Source organism: Anas platyrhynchos, chromosome 10 (genome assembly GCF_047663525.1).
Source record: "Anas platyrhynchos isolate ZD024472 breed Pekin duck chromosome 10, IASCAAS_PekinDuck_T2T, whole genome shotgun sequence".
NCBI classification, from domain to species: Eukaryota; Metazoa; Chordata; class Aves; order Anseriformes; family Anatidae; genus Anas; species Anas platyrhynchos.
In genome coordinates, this window is record NC_092596.1 from 25,089,672 (window position 1) to 25,117,510 (window position 27,839).

Consider the following 27,839-nt stretch of genomic DNA (forward strand, 5'->3'; position numbering starts at 1 on the left):
ATGCTGGTTCTCTGTGTTTGCAGATGACGGTGAGCGTGTTTAAACTAATTCCAGTTGAAGAAGTTTCAGTTACTTGCTTGGTGACGTTATCCGTTCAACATTAAAAGCTGCAGCAAAAGCAAAAGGGGAGTTTTGCTTCTAGAAACACCACAGGTCTCTTGTCTGCTCTCGGAATGTTTTTGAGATAAACCAGATCTTAAAAAAAAAGGAAAAAAAAAAAAACACAGCTGCTTCTTTTGCTCTCTTCCTACTTCCTTGTGCTTTGCCCCTCCCCTTTCCCAGGTGATTGGGTTTGGGTGCTGGGCGGGGCTGAATGCTATATGAGCCCCAGGCATGCTAGTAGAGAGCTCCTTCTGCATGGGCTGCTCTTTGGGGTAAGTGCTTTGGTTTTCCTTCAGTCAGTTGCAGGGTTCTCTAGGCAGACTGGAGCCTATGGATTTCTGGATTTTAAGTGCTTGGAATTCACTCAGTAGCGGGATGTTTAGTAGGGGCTGCTGGCTCACTGTTTTTTTGGGATGGTGGGATACTCTTCTGTTTTTGAGCTATATTTTAATCTCTAGATGTATAAACCCACTTGTGTAACTCTCCAGAGGACTAAAACCAGCTTGATTGAATGCTACGTATGGCTTGGCAGCGTAGATGCAGCATTACCAAGAGACTGAGCAGAGTTGTATCAGAGTCACCTCTTTCATCTGCAAAGGGTAAGTTTGATTACCCCTGCCGAGGCTTGTGTGTGTGCATGTCTTTTTGGCATTTGTGGAGCTCGGTTGTTTTTCTTTGTGTGTGTGCATGTTCTTTTTTTTTTATTTTTTGAGGGTCAAACAGTGTGTTTGCTGAGTGTGGTTAGAATGAGGAGGTGGGGAGCTGCTCAGGACTGGAAGGTTTGGTTTCTAGGAGTATGCGGCATCCTTCCTGTGCGACGTGACTAATTGTTGGGCTGGAACGTTCCAGCTTTCGTGTGTCTTAAGCAATGTAGCTTGTGTAGTGTGTGTTGTGTGGCCTGGGCAGAGTTTGCTGTGGTGCAGTGGGCGAAGAATCTCAGTTAGAGCTGGTGAGCAGCTGAAGTACCAGAGCTGGGAAGAGAGAGGTCTTGGAGCAGGTACGCTGTGGCTGTGAGGTGCCTCAGAGTGTGCTTTTCTGTCTTTTGTTTTGTTTTGTTTTGTTGTTTTTTTGCAGGTGCTTTGTGCGGTCGTGGACAGGAAAGGGAAATCCTCGTGTTGCGGAGCAGTGAGGGAGGGTGAGTGTTGTCAGCCTGGTCATCCCTTATCTGAAGCGAAGGGAAGACACTCAGGTGTTTCCCTCAGAGGGTCCGAGGTGAGTCTGTCTGGGATAGAGGAGCAGTGTGGCAGGTGGGCGCTTGCAAGCACAGTGGTTCTTTTGTCCTTTTGTGTTCCCCGGTGGTGTGGATGATGCTGGCCGCTCCTTTCAAGCTTGGACCTAATTTGCAGGTCCAGAGGCAAGTGGAGTGCTGTTTTGAAAGGATAAAAGTAAAGCTGGGGTCGCTTATGTTGTTGAGGGATGGGTGCTACTGCTGGCAGCTGAATGTTTATCTTCTGCCTGTGTTTTTCTTTTGTTCAGGCTGAAATGCAGTGTGCAGTGCAGGATGTCTCAACCAGCTGCCTCTGCAGTGACTCTGGTGCGTGATGAGCAGAGGTAGCTGTTAATTTTGGGGGTGTGGTTGTCACTGAAGTTATTTTCCTACATCCAATAGCGTAAAATTCCAGTTTGCCTTTTAGAGGTGCTATAAGTGGGTAAAGAGAAGAGATGGAAGCATGTGCCACGTGGGGCAGGCAAGCGGCTGAGGTACAGGAGGGGATGAGAGTATGTGATTTTTTTCCTGGGGGTGGAATGGAATTGATTGTTTTGGTGTATAGTCTGTTTTGCTCCTAGATCTTTCATTCATTGTAAATAAAAGTTTGAGCCAGTTCCAGTTAGGAATGTTCTAGTTACGACCCAGCAAGTATTGTCCTTTTAATGTTAAAAAAAAGTGCGGCAAAAGCATGGGTGCAGATCTGTTTCAGGTCTTGTGCATCATATTCGGTTGGAGATCGCGTCTGTTTCCATCCTCACTCTTGCAGAAGTCATCTGGGCCGCATCAGGAGCTCTTGCTTGGGAATTGATTTCCTAAGTGTCTTCTTAGGGGGTTTTCAGTCCCCATCCTTCTGGTCTCTTGTCTTGAAGGCAGGCTTTTTAGGCCTCCGTCATCCCAGTTCTGGCAGTTGCTTCCAGTTGCATGTTGTGACATTTGAGTCTCTCCTGGGGTCTGGTGCAGAGCACCTGTTCTGACGTGCTGTTGCTGTAGGGCTTTCTTTTTGGGGGTCACTTTTTCTTGTGCCTTGTGTTGTGTGTTTTGTTTGTAGTGTTTGTGGCGTGCCTGTGTGTGTGTACGTGTTTGGTCTGGAGCTGTCCTGCCTGGCAGTTAGTGATGACAGGTAACGTGGCAGTGCATGGGTGTACTAATACATTGTCTGGACTGTTTTGGTAAAGATATCCAGTCTGCCTCTGGGCACGTACTGAAGGGCAGCTGGCACAGTCATCTCTGTGGTGTTTGGCAGACTGGAGGGGGGAGAGTTGAGCTGCTTGCGAGCAACTGCTCGCATAGCACTTGAACGGTGTGCTTGAGGAGGTCTGTCGAATCTTGAAAGCTTACAGATATGGGGTTTTGAATTTTTTATTTTTATTTCTTTCCCGTCCCCAGTAGAGCGTAAACCTTTGGAGGAAGCTGTCACAGGAAAGAGCTCCTTCTGGAACTGTTCAGCACTCGGGAGGCAACTGGGTGACTGGCTTGATCTACTTCTGAGGTGCTGAGGCAAGGAGGCTGCTGTTTTGAAACGATAGTATTGTAAATGGGGTCCCTTTTGTGTTGTTGAGGGATGGGTGCTAATGCTGGCAGCTGAATGATTGATTCTCTTGTGCCTGTTTTCATTTGTTAAAGCTGAAACACAGTGTACGACACGGGACTTGACGACCAGAGCTGCTTTTGGCAAGGTGAGTGATGAACAGATATAGAAGGTAATTTAGGGGTGCAGTTGTCACTGCAGTTACTGAACTACACAAAGTACAGTAAAAATCCTGTTTATATTTCAGGGGTGTTGTAGCTGGCCTAAGAGAGCAGATGGAAGCATCTGCCTCGAGGGGAGGGGAGGGCAGGGCACGGAGGTAAGGCAGCAGATGAGAGTAACTGTCCCAGCTGTGCTGTGGCTTTGGATGCTGCTTCAGCCTATGCTTTTCTTTTTGTTTCACATTTGTCTCACACAGGCTGAGTGGGGCCAAGCTGCACTCTGAAGAGCAGCACGAGAAGGGCGGGCTGGTTGTGAGCTGGATCGGAGCAGAACTGCCAAGTAGCACGAGGTGAGTGCGAAGGGTATCCATCTTGCTTTACAGGTGCCATGGCAGGCTCTCTAGAGAAGTGGTTGAGGATTGGAGAAGAGGTTGCAGATGATCAAGGAGCGACACGTGCAGGGATGGCTTGAAAAGGGTATGGCTGCTTTCTCTTCTGTTTATCAGGTGTCCCAGGCAATGTGGGCTGTGGTGTTAGTCTTTAGAATCGGAACAAAGCAGGTGCTGAAATGCTGCGTCTGTTTGTTTTTTTGCGTTGGGGTTGCACCTTGGTGAGTGTAGGGATGGGTTTTAAGTGGGTGCAGCGGAGGGCCTGGCCCCAGTGTCCTGTAGTGTGTTTTGACCCATCAGCATAGCCTTTTGGTTCTCAGGTAGTGTCGCGTTAAAGGGGTGTAGCTGATTAACCGTTACGGGCCCGGTTGGATTCAGAGTACTGAACCAGTCGGACATTCACCAAAACTGGGGGTCCGTTCGGACATTCACCAAAAACGTAATAACCGCCTGGGGGTCCGCTCAGACATTCACCAAAAACGTATTAACCACCTGGGGGTCCGTTCAGACATTCACCAACAATGCATTAACCGTCTGGGGGTCTGGTTAGATTCAGAACACTGAACTATCACGGATAACCACCCTCACCCTAGTTGCATTAATGAGAGCTATCACAATGCAATCAAGTATGGTTTATTACAGCAACAGGTAATCAGGTTCTTTTGGATTGCCGGTGATAGTGACTATCTGCAAAAGCAAGCTAGTATGCATGAAATACACAGGTGTTATAGGTGTTACAGGTGTTATACAGGTGTTACAGGTGCGCAGCCTAGAAATAAACGCGTTAAAAGGATCAAAGACTCTATAGAGATTTATAAGCAAATATTCAGATCTCACCCAAAGGCGTCCCAATGGGGGGGCAAGAGAGGCTCAGCCCGTCGACTGATCCCAGGAGTCAGGAGGTCCTAAGGATGTTGTATGTCCTCGGGATGGTATCTCCCCTGACGATGGTATCTTCCCTAACATCCCCTCTCTCTTGGGCCAATTTATATTATTTTCTATCTTTTAGGTGGAGCTTGAGTGGCTCTAGTCAAGCATATCTTAGTTATGATTGGTGTAAAGTTTTCCCGTCTCCGTTTAAAGTAATAGGCTCCGAGAAATTCAGAGCGCATGCTCAGTGAGGGGTGGTCGCACCTTGGAGGCGGGTAGCTTTTGGGATGGAGGTGTGTTTTGGTATTATAATGATATTATAATGAGCAAAAAGTACACTAGGGTACAGCATTTGTCAAAACATGACAGGTCTTTGGCTTAGGGTGGCAAAAAGTGCAGCTTTGTGCACAAGAACAATCGAGGCCCCACCTGATTACAGAGCCTAGCCGTGGTGTCTCCACTCCACTCTACGCTCCGTGGTGTTCCTTAGAGCTAGCACACCAAGTTTCCCCAGCGCGATAGCATCTAAGGTTGGGAGCCTAGGGAATGCTCAGATAATGCAGTTATGCCCTACCCTGAAAGCCTCTTCAATGCTGTACCTTTTCCTTAAAAGTATGAATGTTAGTTTTATTTTCCTAGTTACTTCAGGCATTTACACCACAGGTAGCTTACTGAAGTAAGTGATTTTTCCTGCAAGTGGAATGGATTTTTTTTTTTTTTTTTTTGGTGTGCAATCAGTTCTGTGTTGCCTTCAGGGGGCAGTGGCGACCTGGTTCAGGAACGGCACGGCGACCAACCCCAGGCCGCTCGGTCCATCGGCTCGCAGACACCAATGTGGTGGATGGCAAATGGCATTTATTGTCGAGTCACATGGGCTTATATACCCGAGGCCCATAGCGTCACTTCCGCTTGCTTACATCACAGACCACACGCTACTGTCCATCAAGGGAGGGGCTCCACCTTTCCGTACATCGTGACATCTTCCGGCCGCCAGACCCTAACTACCCACATTTCCCCCCTCCCTATGCACAACCAAATTAGCTAAAATATAACAATCTTAAGATGTAGACATCATAACTTAACTAAAAAACATAAGGCACAATAACCAGGAGAAAACTAAGAGGTAACTGGTAACGCTGAGTAAATGCACTCTTAAAGTAGTTGTTGGTGTTCTACCAACATAATGTTAACTTTCTCTAACCAACTTTTAACAAACAACACAAGCATATTTAGTATACAAGGTCCAAAGATAAGATCACACAAACGCATTGTAGCCCCCCACCCACGGAGGCCGCTTCGCTGGTGTCTGGATTCTGCCAGTGTGGAACTCTCAGGCTTAGACAGGACGCTTGCTGACTTATTGTCTTCTCATGTCGCCGGGGTATACAGATTACGGGGGTGCCCGATGATCCGTTCCTGTGAACAGAAACTCAGTTTTCATTAGTTTTGTTCTGAAGTTGGGGCGTCGGCTGTTTGGAGCTTCTCTGGCTGCACGAGTTGCCATACCTTCGTGGGCCCTCAGGCCCTGGACTTGCGCCTGGGGGGTGATCACTGTTGGGTCCGTACCCATTAGCCGCTGCAGGCTAGAGCCATGCAGTGTGTGATCCGTCCCAGTTACTTGGGCCAGTTGTCTCATACAGTTGTCCCCCCATTCTCGTTTAAAAATGATCATCCCACCCCCGTCAAAGATCAGTCTACAAGTTTGTGTTATATCAAACGGGAGCATGTCGTCTCCCCTGAAAACACCATCTATGAGGGTGGAGACCATTGCAGAATGAAGCCCTTTATCCACAATGGCTTTAACAATCGCTTGTACATCCTTAGGGTTTGTTGGTGAGTGAACCCTCTGCCCCCCGTCTGTCACCCAGACCAGGAACGCTAGCATGGCCGATAGAGCCAAGATGGTGCACGCAATCTTAATTTTCCTCCAATCTGTGAGAGGAATTTCTCTGCCTCGCGGTGCAGCTTTATTTCGGATGGGGATATTTTGGCTATCTGTCCCCATTTCCTCCTCCGAATTTGAATCGGTATGTGATCCGGAGTCAGAGCTTGACTGACTGCTCACCTCCGAGTTCCGGTACCCTCCCATCGAGTTCCGGCCCCGCCCCCCACCCCTGCGGGCGGGCCGCTCTCTGCCTCGTGGCTCGCCCCGCCGCCATCTCAGCGAGGCGTTTGCGCCACAGGAGCGTTTTCTCGGATGGCCGTTCCGATCGGCTCTCTGCCCCTCTCTCACGCTTCTACCTCCTCCCTGGTCGTCCCCGCAACCGTTCTCTTTCTCGCATTTCCACGTGTTAGTAAAACCTAACATTTCATCCCCGTTCCTGCCGGAGGCTTCTTCACCCAACTCTTCGTCTTCTAGTTCAGCACCGTACTGGGGCGCACATGGCCGTGGTCTCTCCCAGATTTCCCCAGGCTCTGGTTCCCCACCGGCACACCTGGCTTCCTCAGCCGAGCCACCCCACAGCTTCCACAACTTTGATACGACCTTCACAAGGGTTTCCATCTTCCTTGTTGGTCCGGGAGCGTCCTCCCCGCCGGGCTGGTCCCGCCGCTCCGGCCGCCATTCACCCGAATCCAGTTTTCCCGGGTTTCGGCACCACTTGTTGCCTTCAGGGGGCAGTGGCGACCTGGTTCAGGAACGGCACGGCGACCAACCCCAGGCCGCTCGGTCCATCGGCTCACAGACACCAATGTGGTGGATGGCAAATGGCATTTATTGTCGAGTCACATGGGCTTATATACCCGAGGCCCATAGCGTCACTTCCGCTTGCTTACATCACAGACCACACGCTACTGTCCATCAAGGGAGGGGCTCCACCTTTCCGTACATTGCGACATCTTCCGGCCGCCAGACCCTAACTACCCACAGTCCTGCTCCTAGATTTTTCTTTTTATGTAAATAAAAGATCGAGCTAATTCCAGATGGAAAAAAAAATCAGTTACTTTCTTGGTCAGTTTGTCCTTTTAATATTCAAAGCTGCAGCAAAAGCATGGGGATTTTTGTTTCTAGAAACACCCTAGCTCTCCTGTCTGCACTCTGCATGCTGTTGAGCTAAGCCATATAAATGAATAAAGAAACCACAGCTACTGCTCCTTTCTGATTTTTTTTTTTTTTTTTTTTTGTGCTTTCCCCCTTGCACTTTCCCAGGTGATTGGCTTCAGGTTCCAGGTGGGACCTAGTGGTAACTGAGTTGCAGGTATTCCATGACAGAGCTCATTCTGCCTGGGCTGCTTTTTGGGGTAAGCGCTTTGTTTTTCCTTCAGTCAGTTGCAGGGTTCTTTAGGTGGGTCAGAGTCTATGGACTGATGCGTTTTCCAGTAGAAACCGGTACGCATATCTTTTTGAGTTGGTAACTGGTAGGATCTGTCACTGTAAAGCAATCTAGTAGTAGGTGCCTGTATTGCACGCAGCTCTTCCTCAGGTGAGTAGTTGTTATGGCAGTTTTACGGCTGGTATGGTGATGTTACTTTGTGTGTTTGCTTTGTGGTTCTGGGTCCCTTCTGATTTTTGCCGAATTACGGGGCTTTCTGTGAGTCTTTGCCTGTATGTCAAATATTATCAAAGTTACAACCTTGCTGTTAAAGTGATGGAGCAGGGTTTAGTTGAAATGTATCATGGAAGCTCCCTGTGTGAGCATGTGTCTGAAAATGGCAGTAGTGGGCACGTAAGGGGTAGTCTGTTTCAAGTTTAGGGACAGTTTGTTATATTTCTGGAGCTTTTGCCTGTGTGTTTTCTGTCTGTCGAGTCTTTAGACCATAAAGCCTTCTAGGCTTTATGTCCTTGAATTTACGTATTAGAAGTACGTTTATGAGGGGTTGCCAGGTACGTTGTTTTTGGGAAACCGTGGGGTATGGTTCCTTGAGTGCATAAGTGCAGTAGTGCCAAGAGAGTGAGCAGGGCCACCTTCTTCATCTCTGCAGAATAAGTCTGTTCGGGCACACTTCTCAGGTAAATGTAGTGAGCAGATGAGGTAAAGGAGCTGGGAACAGAGAGGTATTGCACCGTAGCATGTTGCATCAGTAGTAGTCAGCGTTGCGGAGGAGGTGGGTGTCGGGGCTGGCATGCTTGTGAATTCTGGTTCTCTCTATTTGCAAGTGATGATGAACCTGTTTGACGTAATTCCATTTGAAAAAGTTCCAGTTACTGGCCTGGTCGTGTCGTCCTTTCAATGTTAAAAGCTGCAGCAAAAGCATGGGGATTGTTGCTTCTAGAAACACCACAGGTCACCTGTCTGCTCTCTGCATGTTTTTCAAGTAAAGCAGATCTTAAAAAAAAACAAAAAAAAACAAAACAAAACAAACAAACAAACAAACAAAGAAAATAATAAAAAACAGCTGCTGCTGCTGCTGCTGCTCCTGCTTTCTTTCTACTTCCTTGTGCTTTGCCCCTCCCCTTTTCCAGGTGATTGGGTTTGGGTGCTGGGCGGGGCTGAATGCTATATGAGCCCCAGGCATGCTATCAGAGAGCTCCTTCTGCCTGGGCTGCTCCTTGGGGTAAGTGCTTTGTTTTTCCTTTAGTCAGTTGCAGGGTTCTCTAGGCAGGCTGGAGTTTATAGATTTCTAGAATTTTTAAGTGCTTGGAATTCACTTAGGAGAGGGATGTTTAATAGAGGTTTCTGGCTCACTGTTTTTTGGGATGGTGGGATACTCTTCTGTTTTTGAGCTATATTTTAATCTCTAAATGTATAAACCAGCAGTAGGTAAACATTAGGAGGAACCGGTCAAAGGTAACAGCGCTTTCTGGAACCGTCAAGTTCTTGTTCGGCAACGTAGTGACTGGTTTGATCTACTTCACAGATGGAGAGGCAAGTGGACTGCTCTCTTTGAAATAATAAAATTGAAAACATAAAGTTTGTCAAAGATGGCAGTGCATGTTTGCAGTCTGTTTATTGCTTTTGCCAGTGGTAGATAACATTTATAAGGAATCGGTGAAAGGAAAGAGCGCCTTCTGGAACTGTGAAGCTCTGTGTTGGCAACTCGGTGACTGGCTGGACCTACTGTCCATCTCCAGAGGGAAGCGGACTGCTATTTTGAAATTAAAAAATACTAATAAAAAAAAAAATAAAAATATGGTGCTGCTCTATGGCGCCTGGAGGACTGCCACTCTGCATGGCAGTTAAAAAGAATGTGGTTTGGAGATGGAGAGCCACAGAGATGAAGCAGCTGGGAAGAGAGACACAAGTATTGCAGTAGGTAGGCTGTGGTTATGAGGTGCCTCAGGATGTGCTTTTTTTCTTGTTTCCGCCCTTCCCTCGTGCAGCCTTGGAGAGATGAAGTCCCCATGGTGTGGAGTGGTGCAAAAAGGTAAGAGGGTTGTCGGCCCGGTCAGTTTCCTTCACCAATGCTAAGGCAAGTCTTTGAAGAGAAACAGCCTGGTTGCTTGTGCTGCCCCCTGTTGAACTAAGCCAGACCAAAAACAGGGCTGCTGTTCCTCCTGCTCTCTTTGCCTCTTCTCATCTTGCAGAGGAATGGTCCAGCAATTCGGGTTAATAGGGGACAAGAGAACAAAGGGGTTTCAGAATAACTGCTAACTGTTATGACTATTGCATGGGGCACTATGCAAGTCTCTGACATCCAGCCAAGATGGACAAAGGAGAAGGACAAGGGAAAAGCCTGGGAGGAAGACTATGAGCCTTCAGTACGAGAGACCCGCAGAGGGACCACCAGAGACTGATAACACATGCGCCAGTGGGCGGGTTCGGATTCCAGGAACTAGTTATAATAACCCTGCCTTTTCTAGAAGTAGTAATGAATATGTATTAGCCCAGGAGCATAAAACCCAGCCGCCTGCTGTGACTTGTGTGCGTCTCGGTGGAGCAGAGACTCCCGGCGCACCCAGTGCTGTTTGCTTACCTCTATTCATTTAATAAATTGTAAACTTTGATTGTAATCCTATTTGGGACTTAGTCATTTATTACAACAGACAACCTTGTAAAATGCAGACAACCAGAATCCTTACAACAATTAAGTGGAAATCACGGTGTAAGAAACATTACCACCTCAAAGAGTAAAAGCCTCAAAAGAAATGTGACTTGTAACAGGCCAGCAGCTGTGTGTTTTCGGTGAAGCACCAGGTAGAGTATAAACCTGGATTGCACAGTTAATGGGGAAACGGGAGGGTCCTGGTCCTTGGGAGGGAAAAAAAAAAGTATATAATGGAATCGGTAGGTGCCCTCCTGCTTGCGGGACACCCGCCATTGTAATCTCAAATACAAATGCTACTGTACTGAGATCCTCTCCTGAGCCTATGTTATTTCCCAAAGATTGATTCGCGGTTTTAAGGTTTCAGGGATAGGGCCCTAGGGTTGGGTTTCAGGGTAAGCGTTCTCAGGGTTTATGTTTAGGATTTTAAGGTTTTTAGTTTTAGGGTTGGAGTTTTAACGGTTAGGATTTTAGGGATTTGAGGGTTAGGGTTTTAAGGGTTTCAGGGTTAGCGTGTCAGGGTTTTGGAGTTTTTTGGGTTGTAGTGTTGATAGTTTTTTTAGGGTTAGGTTCTTAGGGTTTTATTTTTGGTCAGTTATTTACGGTTAGGGTTTTAAGATCTTATTATTATTATTTTTTTTTTTTCAGGTTAGGTTCTCCTGGGTTAGGGTTTTGAGCATCTTAATATTTTGGGTTGGGTTTGGGATTTGAGCGTCTTAATTTTGTGGGCTTGGGCGCTGTGAGCTCCTTAAGTGTTTGGGTTAGGGCTTTTAGGCATAGGTCTTCAGGGGTTTAGTTTGGGTTAGGTCTGTAGGGGTTTCGAGGATTTTTAGGGTTAGGGCTTGCGGCTTTTTTGTGTAAGGGCGGTAAGGGCTAGGGTTCCAGGGAGTGCTGTTAAATGGAGTTCTCGACAACTCGGCCTCTGATTGGCCGTGCCGGCTGTGCAGGGAATGCTGGTAGGTGTAGTTTTCCGTCACAAGGCTTCCGGTAGGCCGCGTTGATTGCCCAGAGCATGCCGGGAAATGTAGTTCTGGGACTCCGGACTTCCGGGAGGCCATGTTGAGCGCCCAGAGCATACCGGGAAATGCAGTTCTTGGGGACTAGGGCTGGGGCTAGGGTTAGAGTTTAGGGTGAGGGTTGGGGTTAGGGTTAGGGCTAGTGAATGCTGGTTCTCTGTGTTTGCAGATGACGGTGAGCGTGTTTAAACTAATTCCAGTTGAAGAAGTTTCAGTTACTTGCTTGGTGACATTATCAGTTCAACATTAAAAGCTGCAGCAAAAGCAAAAGGGGAGTTTTGCTTCTAGAAACACCCCAGTTCTCCTGTCTGCACTCTGCATGCTGTTGAGCTAAGCCTTATAAATAAGTAAATAAACCAGAGCTGCTGCTCCTCTTTTTGCTTTTTTTGTGCTTTCCCCGCATGCGACCTCTGCCGCCCCCTGCTGGTGGAAAACGTGTACTGCAGGCGGCCGGGGGCCGCGCATGCGCGTTGCTTATTACGTCTTTTTTTTTTTTTGATGTGTAATTTCCTACGCTCCTAGATTTTTCTTCATATGTAAATGAAAGGTTCGTGCTAATTCCCGTTGAAAATATTTCATTTACTTTCTTGGTTGTATTGTCCTTTCTATGTTCAAAGCTGAGTCAAAAATACGGTAAATTTTGCTTCTAGAAACACCGCAGTTCTTTTGTCTGCACTCCGCATGCTGTAAACTAGGGATAGGTGACAAATAAATAAAAAAATAAATAAAAGAACACAGCTGCTGCTCCTGCTCTCTTTCTTGTTTTTTGCCCCCTCCTCTTTCCCAGGTGATTGGGTTTGGGTGCTGGGCGGGGCCAAATGTTATACGAGCCCTAGGCATTCTATCAGAGAGCTCCTTCTGCGTGGGCTGCTCTTTGGGGTCGGTGCTTTGTTTATTCTTCTGTTAGCTACATGCAGGGTTCTTTTCGTGGGTCAGAGTCTTGTACGATATTTTAGAGGAAACCAATCTAGTAGTACGTGCATTTATTGCAAGAAGCTCTTTGGAGGTGATTAATTGTTATAGCACTTTTATGGCTAGGATGTCAATGTTATTTTGTGTGTTTGCTTTGTTGTTCTATGTCCCTCATGATTTTTGCAGGGTTATAGGGCAGATGCCACCAGGTCTACCCCTTTTGTTGTTTTTGTTTTGTTTGATTTATTTTTCTTATTTTCTTTTTCGGAAGGGGGTTTGGGATTTGAGCGTCCTATTTTTTTGGGTTTGGGATTTGAGCATCTTAATTTTGTGGGTGTGGGATTTGAGCGTCTTAAGTGTTTGGGTTAGGGCTTTTAGGCATAGGTCTTCAGGGGTTTAGTGTGGTGGATAGTTTGGGTTAGGTCTGTAGGGGTTTCGAGGATTTTTAGGGTTAGGGCTTGCGGCTTCTTTGTGTAAGGGCGGTAAGGGCTAGGGTTCCAGGGAGTGCTGTTAAATGGAGTTCTCGACAACTCGGCCTCTGATTGGCCGTGCCGGCTGTGCAGGGAATGCTGGTAGGTGTAGTTTTCCGTCACAAGGCTTCCGGTAGGCCGCGTTGATTGCCCAGAGCATGCCGGGAAATGTAGTTCTGGGACTCCGGACTTCCGGGAGGCCATGTTGAGCGCCCAGAGCATACCGGGAAATGCAGTTCTCGGGGACTCCGAACTTCCGGGAGGCCATGTTGAGCGCCCAGAGCATGCCGGGAAATGTAGTTCTGGGACTCCGAACTTCCGGGAGGCCATGTTGGGTGCCCAGAGCATACCGGGAAATGCAGTTCTCGGGGACTAGGGCTGGGGCTAGGGTTAGAGTTTAGGGTGAGGGTTGGGGTTAGGGTTAGAGGTTAGGGTTAGGGCTAGTGAATGCTGGTTCTCTGTGTTTGCAGATGACGGTGAGCGTGTTTAAACTAATTCCAGTTGAAGAAGTTTCAGTTACTTGCTTGGTGACGTTATCCGTTCAACATTAAAAGCTGCAGCAAAAGCAAAAGGGGAGTTTTGCTTCTAGAAACACCACAGGTCTCTTGTCTGCTCTCGGAATGTTTTTGAGATAAACCAGATCTTAAAAAAAAAAGGAAAAAAAAAAAAAAACACAGCTGCTTCTTTTGCTCTCTTCCTACTTCCTTGTGCTTTGCCCCTCCCCTTTCCCAGGTGATTGGGTTTGGGTGCTGGGCGGGGCTGAATGCTATATGAGCCCCAGGCATGCTATCAGAGAGCTCCTTCTGCTTGGGCTGCTCCTTGGGGTAAGTGCTTTGTTTTTCCTTTAGTCAGTTGCAGGGTTCTCTAGGCAGGCTGGAGTTTATAGATTTCTAGAATTTTTAAGTGCTTGGAATTCACTTAGGAGAGGGATGTTTAATAGAGGTTTCTGGCTCACTGTTTTTTGGGATGGTGGGATACTCTTCTGTTTTTGAGCTATATTTTAATCTCTAAATGTATAAACCAGCAGTAGGTAAACATTAGGAGGAACCGGTCAAAGGTAACAGCGCTTTCTGGAACCGTCAAGTTCTTGTTCGGCAACGTAGTGACTGGTTTGATCTACTTCACAGATGGAGAGGCAAGTGGACTGCTCTCTTTGAAATAATAAAATTGAAAACATAAAGTTTGTCAAAGATGGCAGTGCATGTTTGCAGTCTGTTTATTGCTTTTGCCAGTGGTAGATAACATTTATAAGGAATCGGTGAAAGGAAAGAGCGCCTTCTGGAACTGTGAAGCTCTGTGTTGGCAACTCGGTGACTGGCTGGACCTACTGTCCATCTCCAGAGGGAAGCGGACTGCTATTTTGAAATTAAAAAATACTAATAAAAAAAAAAATAAAAATATGGTGCTGCTCTATGGCGCCCGGAGGACTGCCACTCTGCATGGCAGTTAAAAAGAATGTGGTTTGGAGATGGAGAGCCACAGAGATGAAGCAGCTGGGAAGAGAGACACAAGTATTGCAGTAGGTAGGCTGTGGTTATGAGGTGCCTCAGGATGTGCTTTTTTTCTTGTTTCCGCCCTTCCCTCGTGCAGCCTTGGAGAGATGAAGTCCCCATGGTGTGGAGTGGTGCAAAAAGGTAAGAGGGTTGTCGGCCCGGTCAGTTTCCTTCACCAATGCTAAGGCAAGTCTTTGAAGAGAAACAGCCTGGTTGCTTGTGCTGCCCCCTGTTGAACTAAGCCAGACCAAAAACAGGGCTGCTGTTCCTCCTGCTCTCTTTGCCTCTTCTCATCTTGCAGAGGAATGGTCCAGCAATTCGGGTTAATAGGGGACAAGAGAACAAAGGGGTTTCAGAATAACTGCTAACTGTTATGACTATTGCATGGGGCACTATGCAAGTCTCTGACATCCAGCCAAGATGGACAAAGGAGAAGGACAAGGGAAAAGCCTGGGAGGAAGACTATGAGCCTTCAGTACGAGAGACCCGCAGAGGGACCACCAGAGACTGATAACACATGCGCCAGTGGGCGGGTTCGGATTCCAGGAACTAGTTATAATAACCCTGCCTTTTCTAGAAGTAGTAATGAATATGTATTAGCCCAGGAGCATAAAACCCAGCCGCCTGCTGTGACTTGTGTGCGTCTCGGTGGAGCAGAGACTCCCGGCGCGCCCAGTGCTGTTTGCTTACCTCTATTCATTTAATAAATTGTAAACTTTGATTGTAATCCTATTTGGGACTTAGTCATTTATTACAACAGACAACCTTGTAAAATGCAGACAACCAGAATCCTTACAACAATTAAGTGGAAATCACGGTGTAAGAAACATTACCACCTCAAAGAGTAAAAGCCTCAAAAGAAATGTGACTTGTAACAGGCCAGCAGCTGTGTGTTTTCGGTGAAGCACCAGGTAGAGTATAAACCTGGATTGCACAGTTAATGGGGAAACGGGAGGGTCCTGGTCCTTGGGAGGGAAAAAAAAAAGTATATAAACTGTGTATGGAATCGGTAGGTGCCCTCCTGCTTGCGGGACACCCGCCATTGTAATCTCAAATACAAATGCTACTGTACTGAGATCCTCTCCTGAGCCTATGTTATTTCCCAAAGATTGATTCGCGGTTTTAAGGTTTCAGGGATAGGGCCCTAGGGTTGGGTTTCAGGGTAAGCGTTCTCAGGGTTTATGTTTAGGATTTTAAGGTTTTTAGTTTTAGGGTTGGAGTTTTAACGGTTAGGATTTTAGGGATTTGAGGGTTAGGGTTTTAAGGGTTTCAGGGTTAGCGTGTCAGGGTTTTGGAGTTTTTTGGGTTGTAGTGTTGATAGTTTTTTTAGGGTTAGGTTCTTAGGGTTTTATTTTTGGTCAGTTATTTACGGTTAGGGTTTTAAGATCTTATTATTATTATTTTTTTTTTTTCAGGTTAGGTTCTCCTGGGTTAGGGTTTTGAGCATCTTAATATTTTGGGTTGGGTTTGGGATTTGAGCGTCTTAATTTTGTGGGCTTGGGCGCTGTGAGCGTCTTAAGTGTTTGGGTTAGGGCTTTTAGGCATAGGTCTTCAGGGGTTTAGTTTGGGTTAGGTCTGTAGGGGTTTCGAGGATTTTTAGGGTTAGGGCTTGCGGCTTTTTTGTGTAAGGGCGGTAAGGGCTAGGGTTCCAGGGAGTGCTGTTAAATGGAGTTCTCGACAACTCGGCCTCTGATTGGCCGTGCCGGCTGTGCAGGGAATGCTGGTAGGTGTAGTTTTCCGTCACAAGGCTTCCGGTAGGCCGCGTTGATTGCCCAGAGCATGCCGGGAAATGTAGTTCTGGGACTCCGGACTTCCGGGAGGCCATGTTGAGCGCCCAGAGCATACCGGGAAATGCAGTTCTTGGGGACTAGGGCTGGGGCTAGGGTTAGAGTTTAGGGTGAGGGTTGGGGTTAGGGTTAGGGCTAGTGAATGCTGGTTCTCTGTGTTTGCAGATGACGGTGAGCGTGTTTAAACTAATTCCAGTTGAAGAAGTTTCAGTTACTTGCTTGGTGACATTATCAGTTCAACATTAAAAGCTGCAGCAAAAGCAAAAGGGGAGTTTTGCTTCTAGAAACACCCCAGTTCTCCTGTCTGCACTCTGCATGCTGTTGAGCTAAGCCTTATAAATAAGTAAATAAACCAGAGCTGCTGCTGCTCCTCTTTTTGCTTTTTTTGTGCTTTCCCCGCATGCGACCTCTGCCGCCCCCTGCTGGTGGAAAACGTGTACTGCAGGCGGCCGGGGGCCGCGCATGCGCGTTGCTTATTACGTCTTTTTTTTTTTTTTTGATGTGTAATTTCCTACGCTCCTAGATTTTTCTTCATATGTAAATGAAAGGTTCGTGCTAATTCCCGTTGAAAATATTTCATTTACTTTCTTGGTTGTATTGTCCTTTCTATGTTCAAAGCTGAGTCAAAAATACGGTAAATTTTGCTTCTAGAAACACCGCAGTTCTTTTGTCTGCACTCCGCATGCTGTAAACTAGGGATAGGTGACAAATAAATAAAAAAATAAATAAAAGAACACAGCTGCTGCTCCTGCTCTCTTTCTTGTTTTTTGCCCCCTCCTCTTTCCCAGGTGATTGGGTTTGAGTGCTGGGCGGGGCCAAATGTTATACGAGCCCTAGGCATTCTATCAGAGAGCTCCTTCTGCGTGGGCTGCTCTTTGGGGTCGGTGCTTTGTTTATTCTTCTGTTAGCTACATGCAGGGTTCTTTTCGTGGGTCAGAGTCTTGTACGATATTTTAGAGGAAACCAATCTAGTAGTACGTGCATTTATTGCAAGAAGCTCTTTGGAGGTGATTAATTGTTATAGCACTTTTATGGCTAGGATGTCAATGTTATTTTGTGTGTTTGCTTTGTTGTTCTATGTCCCTCATGATTTTTGCAGGGTTATAGGGCAGATGCCACCAGGTCTACCCCTTTTGTTGTTTTTGTTTTGTTTGATTTATTTTTCTTATTTTCTTTTTCGGAAGGGGGTTTGGGATTTGAGCGTCCTATTTTTTTGGGTTTGGGATTTGAGCATCTTAATTTTGTGGGTGTGGGATTTGAGCGTCTTAAGTGTTTGGGTTAGGGCTTTTAGGCATAGGTCTTCAGGGGTTTAGTGTGGTGGATAGTTTGGGTTAGGTCTGTAGGGGTTTCGAGGATTTTTAGGGTTAGGGCTTGCGGCTTCTTTGTGTAAGGGCGGTAAGGGCTAGGGTTCCAGGGAGTGCTGTTAAATGGAGTTCTCGACAACTCGGCCTCTGATTGGCCGTGCCGGCTGTGCAGGGAATGCTGGTAGGTGTAGTTTTCCGTCACAAGGCTTCCGGTAGGCCGCGTTGATTGCCCAGAGCATGCCGGGAAATGTAGTTCTGGGACTCCGGACTTCCGGGAGGCCATGTTGAGCGCCCAGAGCATACCGGGAAATGCAGTTCTTGGGGACTAGGGCTGGGGCTAGGGTTAGAGTTTAGGGTGAGGGTTGGGGTTAGGGTTAGGGGTTAGGGTTAGGGCTAGTGAATGCTGGTTCTCTGTGTTTGCAGATGACGGTGAGCGTGTTTAAACTAATTCCAGTTGAAGAAGTTTCAGTTACTTGCTTGGTGACGTTATCCGTTCAACATTAAAAGCTGCAGCAAAAGCAAAAGGGGAGTTTTGCTTCTAGAAACGCCACAGGTCTCTTGTCTGCTCTCGGAATGTTTTTGAGATAAACCAGATCTTAAAAAAAAAGGAAAAAAAAAAAAAACACAGCTGCTTCTTTTGCTCTCTTCCTACTTCCTTGTGCTTTGCCCCTCCCCTTTTCCAGGTGATTGGGTTTGGGTGCTGGGCGGGGCTGAATGCTATATGAGCCCCAGGCATGCTAGCAGAGAGCTCCTTCTGCTTGGGCTGCTCTTTGGGGTAAGTGCTTTGGTTTTCCTTCAGTCAGTTGCAGGGTTCTCTAGGCAGACTGGAGCCTATGGATTTCTGGATTTTAAGTGCTTGGAATTCACTCAGTAGCGGGATGTTTAGTAGGGGCTGCTGGCTCACTGTTTTTTTGGGATGGTGGGATACTCTTCTGTTTTTGAGCTATATTTTAATCTCTAGATGTATAAACCCACTTGTGTAACTCTCCAGAGGACTAAAACCAGCTTGATTGAATGCTACATATGGCTTGGCAGCGTAGATGCAGCATTACCAAGAGACTGAGCAGAGTTGTATCAGAGTCACCTCTTTCATCTGCAAAGGGTAAGTTTGATTACCCCTGCCGAGGCTTGTGTGTGTGCATGTCTTTTTGGCATTTGTGGAGCTCGGTTGTTTTTCTTTGTGTGTGTGCATGTTCTTTTTTTTTTATTTTTTGAGGGTCAAACAGTGTGTTTGCTGAGTGTGGTTAGAATGAGGAGGTGGGGAGCTGCTCAGGACTGGAAGGTTTGGTTTCTAGGAGTATGCGGCATCCTTCCTGTGCGACGTGACTAATTGTTGGGCTGGAACGTTCCAGCTTTCGTGTGTCTTAAGCAATGTAGCTTGTGTAGTGTGTGTTGTGTGGCCTGGGCAGAGTTTGCTGTGGTGCAGTGGGCGAAGAATCTCAGTTAGAGCTGGTGAGCAGCTGAAGTACCAGAGCTGGGAAGAGAGAGGTCTTGGAGCAGGTACGCTGTGGCTGTGAGGTGCCTCAGAGTGTGCTTTTCTGTCTTTTGTTTTGTTTTGTTTTGTTTTGTTGTTTTTTTGCAGGTGCTTTGTGCGGTCGTGGACAGGAAAGGGAAATCCTCGTGTCGCGGAGCAGTGAGGGAGGGTGAGTGTTGTCAGCCTGGTCATCCCTTACCTGAAGCGAAGGGAAGACACTCAGGTGTTTCCCTCAGAGGGTCCGAGGTGAGTCTGTCTGGGATAGAGGAGCAGCGTGGCAGGTGGGCGCTTGCAAGCACAGTGGTTCTTTTGTCCTTTTGTGTTCCCCGGTGGTGTGGATGATGCTGGCCGGTCCTTTCAAGCTTGGACCTAATTTGCAGGTCCAGAGGCAAGTGGAGTGCTGTTTTGAAAGGATAAAAGTAAAGCTGGGGTCGCTTATGTTGTTGAGGGATGGGTGCTACTGCTGGCAGCTGAATGTTTATCTTCTGCCTGTGTTTTGCCTTTCATTAGGCTGAAATGCAGTGTGCAGTGCAGGATGTGTCAACCAGCTGCCTCTGCAGTGACTCTGGTGCGTGATGAGCAGAGGTAGCTGTTAATTTTGGGGGTGTGGTTGTCACTGAAGTTATTTTCCTACATCCAATAGCGTAAAATTCCAGTTTGCCTTTTAGAGGTGCTATAAGTGGGTAAAGAGAAGAGATGGAAGCATGTGCCACGTGGGGCAGGCAAGCGGCTGAGGTACAGGAGGGGATGAGAGTATGTGATTTTTTTCCTGGGGGTGGAATGGAATTGATTGTTTTGGTGTATAGTCTGTTTTGCTCCTAGATCTTTCATTCATTGTAAATAAAAGTTTGAGCCAGTTCCAGTTAGGAATGTTCTAGTTACGACCCAGCAAGTATTGTCCTTTTAATGTTAAAAAAAAGTGCGGCAAAAGCATGGGTGCAGATCTGTTTCAGGTCTTGTGCATCATATTCGGTTGGAGATCGCGTCTGTTTCCATCCTCACTCTTGCAGAAGTCATCTGGGCCGCATCAGGAGCTCTTGCTTGGGAATTGATTTCCTAAGTGTCTTCTTAGGGGGTTTTCAGTCCCCATCCTTCTGGTCTCTTGTCTTGAAGGCAGGCTTTTTAGGCCTCCGTCATCCCAGTTCTGGCAGTTGCTTCCAGTTGCATGTTGTGACATTTGAGTCTCTCCTGGGGTCTGGTGCAGAGCACCTGTTCTGACGTGCTGTTGCTGTAGGGCTTTCTTTTTGGGGGTCACTTTTTCTTGTGCCTTGTGTTGTGTGTTTTGTTTGTAGTGTTTGTGGCGTGCCTGTGTGTGTGTACGTGTTTGGTCTGGAGCTGTCCTGCCTGGCAGTTAGTGATGACAGGTAACGTGGCAGTGCATGGGTGTACTAATACATTGTCTGGACTGTTTTGGTAAAGATATCCAGTCTGCCTCTGGGCACGTACTGAAGGGCAGCTGGCACAGTCCTCTCTGTGGTGTTTGGCAGACTGGAGGGGGGAGAGTTGAGCTGCTTGCGAGCAACTGCTCGCATAGCACTTGAACGGTGTGCTTGAGGAGGTCTGTCAAATCTTGAAAGCTTACAGATATGGGGTTTTGAATTTTTTATTTTTATTTCTTTCCCGTCCCCAGTAGAGCGTAAACCTTTGGAGGAAGCTGTCACAGGAAAGAGCTCCTTCTGGAACTGTTCAGCACTCGGGAGGCAACTGGGTGACTGGCTTGATCTACTTCTGAGGTGCTGAGGCAAGGAGGCTGCTGTTTTGAAACGATAGTATTGTAAATGGGGTCCCTTTTGTGTTGTTGAGGGATGGGTGCTAATGCTGGCAGCTGAATGATTGATTCTCTTGTGCCTGTTTTCATTTGTTAAAGCTGAAACACAGTGTACGACACGGGACTTGACGACCAGAGCTGCTTTTGGCAAGGTGAGTGATGAACAGATATAGAAGGTAATTTAGGGGTGCAGTTGTCACTGCAGTTACTGAACTACACAAAGTACAGTAAAAATCCTGTTTATATTTCAGGGGTGTTGTAGCTGGCCTAAGAGAGCAGATGGAAGCATCTGCCTCGAGGGGAGGGGAGGGCAGGGCACGGAGGTAAGGCAGCAGATGAGAGTAACTGTCCCAGCTGTGCTGTGGCTTTGGATGCTGCTTCAGCCTATGCTTTTCTTTTTGTTTCACATTTGTCTCACACAGGCTGAGTGGGGCCAAGCTGCACTCTGAAGAGCAGCACGAGAAGGGCGGGCTGGTTGTGAGCTGGATCGGAGCAGAACTGCCAAGTAGCACGAGGTGAGTGCGAAGGGTATCCATCTTGCTTTACAGGTGCCATGGCAGGCTCTCTAGAGAAGTGGTTGAGGATTGGAGAAGAGGTTGCAGATGATCAAGGAGCGACACGTGCAGGGATGGCTTGAAAAGGGTATGGCTGCTTTCTCTTCTGTTTATCAGGTGTCCCAGGCAATGTGGGCTGTGGTGTTAGTCTTTAGAATCGGAACAAAGCAGGTGCTGAAATGCTGCGTCTGTTTGTTTTTTTGCGTTGGGGTTGCACCTTGGTGAGTGTAGGGATGGGTTTTAAGTGGGTGCAGCGGAGGGCCTGGCCCCAGTGTCCTGTAGTGTGTTTTGACCCATCAGCATAGCCTTTTGGTTCTCAGGTAGTGTCGCGTTAAAGGGGTGTAGCTGATTAACCGTTACGGGCCCGGTTGGATTCAGAGTACTGAACCAGTCGGACATTCACCAAAACTGGGGGTCCGTTCGGACATTCACCAAAAACGTAATAACCGCCTGGGGGTCCGCTCAGACATTCACCAAAAACGTATTAACCACCTGGGGGTCCGTTCAGACATTCACCAACAATGCATTAACCGTCTGGGGGTCTGGTTAGATTCAGAACACTGAACTATCACGGATAACCACCCTCACCCTAGTTGCATTAATGAGAGCTATCACAATGCAATCAAGTATGGTTTATTACAGCAACAGGTAATCAGGTTCTTTTGGATTGCCGGTGATAGTGACTATCTGCAAAAGCAAGCTAGTATGCATGAAATACACAGGTGTTATAGGTGTTACAGGTGTTATACAGGTGTTACAGGTGCGCAGCCTAGAAATAAACGCGTTAAAAGGATCAAAGACTCTATAGAGATTTATAAGCAAATATTCAGATCTCACCCAAAGGCGTCCCAATGGGGGGGCAAGAGAGGCTCAGCCCGTCGACTGATCCCAGGAGTCAGGAGGTCCTAAGGATGTTGTATGTCCTCGGGATGGTATCTCCCCTGACGATGGTATCTTCCCTAACATCCCCTCTCTCTTGGGCCAATTTATATTATTTTCTATCTTTTAGGTGGAGCTTGAGTGGCTCTAGTCAAGCATATCTTAGTTATGATTGGTGTAAAGTTTTCCCGTCTCCGTTTAAAGTAATAGGCTCCGAGAAATTCAGAGCGCATGCTCAGTGAGGGGTGGTCGCACCTTGGAGGCGGGTAGCTTTTGGGATGGAGGTGTGTTTTGGTATTATAATGATATTATAATGAGCAAAAAGTACACTAGGGTACAGCATTTGTCAAAACATGACAGGTCTTTGGCTTAGGGTGGCAAAAAGTGCAGCTTTGTGCACAAGAACAATCGAGGCCCCACCTGATTACAGAGCCTAGCCGTGGTGTCTCCACTCCACTCTACGCTCCGTGGTGTTCCTTAGAGCTAGCACACCAAGTTTCCCCAGCGCGATAGCATCTAAGGTTGGGAGCCTAGGGAATGCTCAGATAATGCAGTTATGCCCTACCCTGAAAGCCTCTTCAATGCTGTACCTTTTCCTTAAAAGTATGAATGTTAGTTTTATTTTCCTAGTTACTTCAGGCATTTACACCACAGGTAGCTTACTGAAGTAAGTGATTTTTCCTGCAAGTGGAATGGATTTTTTTTTTTTTTTTTTTTGGTGTGCAATCAGTTCTGTGTTGCCTTCAGGGGGCAGTGGCGACCTGGTTCAGGAACGGCACGGCGACCAACCCCAGGCCGCTCGGTCCATCGGCTCGCAGACACCAATGTGGTGGATGGCAAATGGCATTTATTGTCGAGTCACATGGGCTTATATACCCGAGGCCCATAGCGTCACTTCCGCTTGCTTACATCACAGACCACACGCTACTGTCCATCAAGGGAGGGGCTCCACCTTTCCGTACATCGTGACATCTTCCGGCCGCCAGACCCTAACTACCCACATTTCCCCCCTCCCTATGCACAACCAAATTAGCTAAAATATAACAATCTTAAGATGTAGACATCATAACTTAACTAAAAAACATAAGGCACAATAACCAGGAGAAAACTAAGAGGTAACTGGTAACGCTGAGTAAATGCACTCTTAAAGTAGTTGTTGGTGTTCTACCAACATAATGTTAACTTTCTCTAACCAACTTTTAACAAACAACACAAGCATATTTAGTATACAAGGTCCAAAGATAAGATCACACAAACGCATTGTAGCCCCCCACCCACGGAGGCCGCTTCGCTGGTGTCTGGATTCTGCCAGTGTGGAACTCTCAGGCTTAGACAGGACGCTTGCTGACTTATTGTCTTCTCATGTCGCCGGGGTATACAGATTACGGGGGTGCCCGATGATCCGTTCCTGTGAACAGAAACTCAGTTTTCATTAGTTTTGTTCTGAAGTTGGGGCGTCGGCTGTTTGGAGCTTCTCTGGCTGCACGAGTTGCCATACCTTCGTGGGCCCTCAGGCCCTGGACTTGCGCCTGGGGGGTGATCACTGTTGGGTCCGTACCCATTAGCCGCTGCAGGCTAGAGCCATGCAGTGTGTGATCCGTCCCAGTTACTTGGGCCAGTTGTCTCATACAGTTGCCCCCCCATTCTCGTTTAAAAATGATCATCCCACCCCCGTCAAAGATCAGTCTACAAGTTTGTGTTATATCAAACGGGAGCATGTCGTCTCCCCTGAAAACACCATCTATGAGGGTGGAGACCATTGCAGAATGAAGCCCTTTATCCACAATGGCTTTAACAATCGCTTGTACATCCTTAGGGTTTGTTGGTGAGTGAACCCTCTGCCCCCCGTCTGTCACCCAGACCAGGAACGCTAGCATGGCCGATAGAGCCAAGATGGTGCACGCAATCTTAATTTTCCTCCAATCTGTGAGAGGAATTTCTCTGCCTCGCGGTGCAGCTTTATTTCGGATGGGGATATTTTGGCTATCTGTCCCCATTTCCTCCTCCGAATTTGAATCGGTATGTGATCCGGAGTCAGAGCTTGACTGACTGCTCACCTCCGAGTTCCGGTACCCTCCCATCGAGTTCCGGCCCCGCCCCCCACCCCTGCGGGCGGGCCGCTCTCTGCCTCGTGGCTCGCCCCGCCGCCATCTCAGCGAGGCGTTTGCGCCACAGGAGCGTTTTCTCGGATGGCCGTTCCGATCGGCTCTCTGCCCCTCTCTCACGCTTCTACCTCCTCCCTGGTCGTCCCCGCAACCGTTCTCTTTCTCGCATTTCCACGTGTTAGTAAAACCTAACATTTCATCCCCGTTCCTGCCGGAGGCTTCTTCACCCAACTCTTCGTCTTCTAGTTCAGCACCGTACTGGGGCGCACATGGCCGTGGTCTCTCCCAGATTTCCCCAGGCTCTGGTTCCCCACCGGCACACCTGGCTTCCTCAGCCGAGCCACCCCACAGCTTCCACAACTTTGATACGACCTTCACAAGGGTTTCCATCTTCCTTGTTGGTCCGGGAGCGTCCTCCCCGCCGGGCTGGTCCCGCCGCTCCGGCCGCCATTCACCCGAATCCAGTTTTCCCGGGTTTCGGCACCACTTGTTGCCTTCAGGGGGCAGTGGCGACCTGGTTCAGGAACGGCACGGCGACCAACCCCAGGCCGCTCGGTCCATCGGCTCACAGACACCAATGTGGTGGATGGCAAATGGCATTTATTGTCGAGTCACATGGGCTTATATACCCGAGGCCCATAGCGTCACTTCCGCTTGCTTACATCACAGACCACACGCTACTGTCCATCAAGGGAGGGGCTCCACCTTTCCGTACATTGCGACATCTTCCGGCCGCCAGACCCTAACTACCCACAGTCCTGCTCCTAGATTTTTCTTTTTATGTAAATAAAAGATCGAGCTAATTCCAGATGGAAAAAAAAATCAGTTACTTTCTTGGTCAGTTTGTCCTTTTAATATTCAAAGCTGCAGCAAAAGCATGGGGATTTTTGTTTCTAGAAACACCCTAGCTCTCCTGTCTGCACTCTGCATGCTGTTGAGCTAAGCCATATAAATGAATAAAGAAACCACAGCTACTGCTCCTTTCTGATTTTTTTTTTTTTTTTTTTTTGTGCTTTCCCCCTTGCACTTTCCCAGGTGATTGGCTTCAGGTTCCAGGTGGGACCTAGTGGTAACTGAGTTGCAGGTATTCCATGACAGAGCTCATTCTGCCTGGGCTGCTTTTTGGGGTAAGCGCTTTGTTTTTCCTTCAGTCAGTTGCAGGGTTCTTTAGGTGGGTCAGAGTCTATGGACTGATGCGTTTTCCAGTAGAAACCGGTACGCATATCTTTTTGAGTTGGTAACTGGTAGGATCTGTCACTGTAAAGCAATCTAGTAGTAGGTGCCTGTATTGCACGCAGCTCTTCCTCAGGTGAGTAGTTGTTATGGCAGTTTTACGGATGGTATGGTGATGTTACTTTGTGTGTTTGCTTTGTGGTTCTGGGTCCCTTCTGATTTTTGCCGAATTACGGGGCTTTCTGTGAGTCTTTGCCTGTATGTCAAATATTATCAAAGTTACAACCTTGCTGTTAAAGTGATGGAGCAGGGTTTAGTTGAAATGTATCATGGAAGCTCCCTGTGTGAGCATGTGTCTGAAAATGGCAGTAGTGGGCACGTAAGGGGTAGTCTGTTTCAAGTTTAGGGACAGTTTGTTATATTTCTGGAGCTTTTGCCTGTGTGTTTTCTGTCTGTCGAGTCTTTAGACCATAAAGCCTTCTAGGCTTTATGTCCTTGAATTTACGTATTAGAAGTACGTTTATGAGGGGTTGCCAGGTACGTTGTTTTTGGGAAACCGTGGGGTATGGTTCCTTGAGTGCATAAGTGCAGTAGTGCCAAGAGAGTGAGCAGGGCCACCTTCTTCATCTCTGCAGAATAAGTCTGTTCGGGCACACTTCTCAGGTAAATGTAGTGAGCAGATGAGGTAAAGGAGCTGGGAACAGAGAGGTATTGCACCGTAGCATGTTGCATCAGTAGTAGTCAGCGTTGCGGAGGAGGTGGGTGTCGGGGCTGGCATGCTTGTGAATTCTGGTTCTCTCTATTTGCAAGTGATGATGAACCTGTTTGACGTAATTCCATTTGAAAAAGTTCCAGTTACTGGCCTGGTCGTGTCGTCCTTTCAATGTTAAAAGCTGCAGCAAAAGCATGGGGATTGTTGCTTCTAGAAACACCACAGGTCACCTGTCTGCTCTCTGCATGTTTTTCAAGTAAAGCAGATCTTAAAAAAAAACAAAAAAAAACAAAACAAAACAAACAAACAAACAAACAAAGAAAATAATAAAAAACAGCTGCTGCTGCTGCTGCTGCTCCTGCTTTCTTTCTACTTCCTTGTGCTTTGCCCCTCCCCTTTTCCAGGTGATTGGGTTTGGGTGCTGGGCGGGGCTGAATGCTATATGAGCCCCAGGCATGCTATCAGAGAGCTCCTTCTGCCTGGGCTGCTCCTTGGGGTAAGTGCTTTGTTTTTCCTTTAGTCAGTTGCAGGGTTCTCTAGGCAGGCTGGAGTTTATAGATTTCTAGAATTTTTAAGTGCTTGGAATTCACTTAGGAGAGGGATGTTTAATAGAGGTTTCTGGCTCACTGTTTTTTGGGATGGTGGGATACTCTTCTGTTTTTGAGCTATATTTTAATCTCTAAATGTATAAACCAGCAGTAGGTAAACATTAGGAGGAACCGGTCAAAGGTAACAGCGCTTTCTGGAACCGTCAAGTTCTTGTTCGGCAACGTAGTGACTGGTTTGATCTACTTCACAGATGGAGAGGCAAGTGGACTGCTCTCTTTGAAATAATAAAATTGAAAACATAAAGTTTGTCAAAGATGGCAGTGCATGTTTGCAGTCTGTTTATTGCTTTTGCCAGTGGTAGATAACATTTATAAGGAATCGGTGAAAGGAAAGAGCGCCTTCTGGAACTGTGAAGCTCTGTGTTGGCAACTCGGTGACTGGCTGGACCTACTGTCCATCTCCAGAGGGAAGCGGACTGCTATTTTGAAATTAAAAAATACTAATAAAAAAAAAAATAAAAATATGGTGCTGCTCTATGGCGCCCGGAGGACTGCCACTCTGCATGGCAGTTAAAAAGAATGTGGTTTGGAGATGGAGAGCCACAGAGATGAAGCAGCTGGGAAGAGAGACACAAGTATTGCAGTAGGTAGGCTGTGGTTATGAGGTGCCTCAGGATGTGCTTTTTTTCTTGTTTCCGCCCTTCCCTCGTGCAGCCTTGGAGAGATGAAGTCCCCATGGTGTGGAGTGGTGCAAAAAGGTAAGAGGGTTGTCGGCCCGGTCAGTTTCCTTCACCAATGCTAAGGCAAGTCTTTGAAGAGAAACAGCCTGGTTGCTTGTGCTGCCCCCTGTTGAACTAAGCCAGACCAAAAACAGGGCTGCTGTTCCTCCTGCTCTCTTTGCCTCTTCTCATCTTGCAGAGGAATGGTCCAGCAATTCGGGTTAATAGGGGACAAGAGAACAAAGGGGTTTCAGAATAACTGCTAACTGTTATGACTATTGCATGGGGCACTATGCAAGTCTCTGACATCCAGCCAAGATGGACAAAGGAGAAGGACAAGGGAAAAGCCTGGGAGGAAGACTATGAGCCTTCAGTACGAGAGACCCGCAGAGGGACCACCAGAGACTGATAACACATGCGCCAGTGGGCGGGTTCGGATTCCAGGAACTAGTTATAATAACCCTGCCTTTTCTAGACGTAGTAATGAATATGTATTAGCCCAGGAGCATAAAACCCAGCCGCCTGCTGTGACTTGTGTGCGTCTCGGTGGAGCAGAGACTCCCGGCGCACCCAGTGCTGTTTGCTTACCTCTATTCATTTAATAAATTGTAAACTTTGATTGTAATCCTATTTGGGACTTAGTCATTTATTACAACAGACAACCTTGTAAAATGCAGACAACCAGAATCCTTACAACAATTAAGTGGAAATCACGGTGTAAGAAACATTACCACCTCAAAGAG

At 47.3% G+C, this 27,839-nt stretch overlaps 2 long non-coding RNA genes across 10 annotated transcripts; both read left to right on the plus strand.

Annotated features, from left to right (window-relative positions):
* Position 1: 1 nt before the first annotated feature.
* LOC140003299 (uncharacterized) lies at positions 2-27,791 on the plus strand. Of its 9 annotated transcripts, none has more exons than XR_011811685.1 (9): positions 17,518-17,939; positions 18,126-18,266; positions 18,747-18,807; positions 19,149-19,206; positions 20,269-20,379; positions 20,506-20,558; positions 20,955-21,048; positions 24,980-25,071; positions 27,092-27,289. It is a non-coding gene; the product is annotated as an uncharacterized lncRNA (long non-coding RNA). The 9 variants fall into 9 exon arrangements; XR_011811682.1 differs by adding an exon at positions 27,296-27,784 and having other exon boundaries at positions 17,533-17,939; positions 20,955-26,325; positions 27,092-27,135; XR_011811683.1 differs by adding an exon at positions 27,396-27,783 and having other exon boundaries at positions 17,533-17,939; positions 20,955-26,325; positions 27,092-27,135.
* On the plus strand, positions 404-9,124 carry LOC140003300 (uncharacterized). The gene is made up of 6 exons (XR_011811686.1): positions 404-701; positions 1,177-1,237; positions 1,579-1,636; positions 2,699-2,809; positions 2,936-2,988; positions 3,385-9,124. It is a non-coding gene; the product is annotated as an uncharacterized lncRNA (long non-coding RNA).
* Positions 27,792-27,839: the final 48 nt, after the last annotated feature.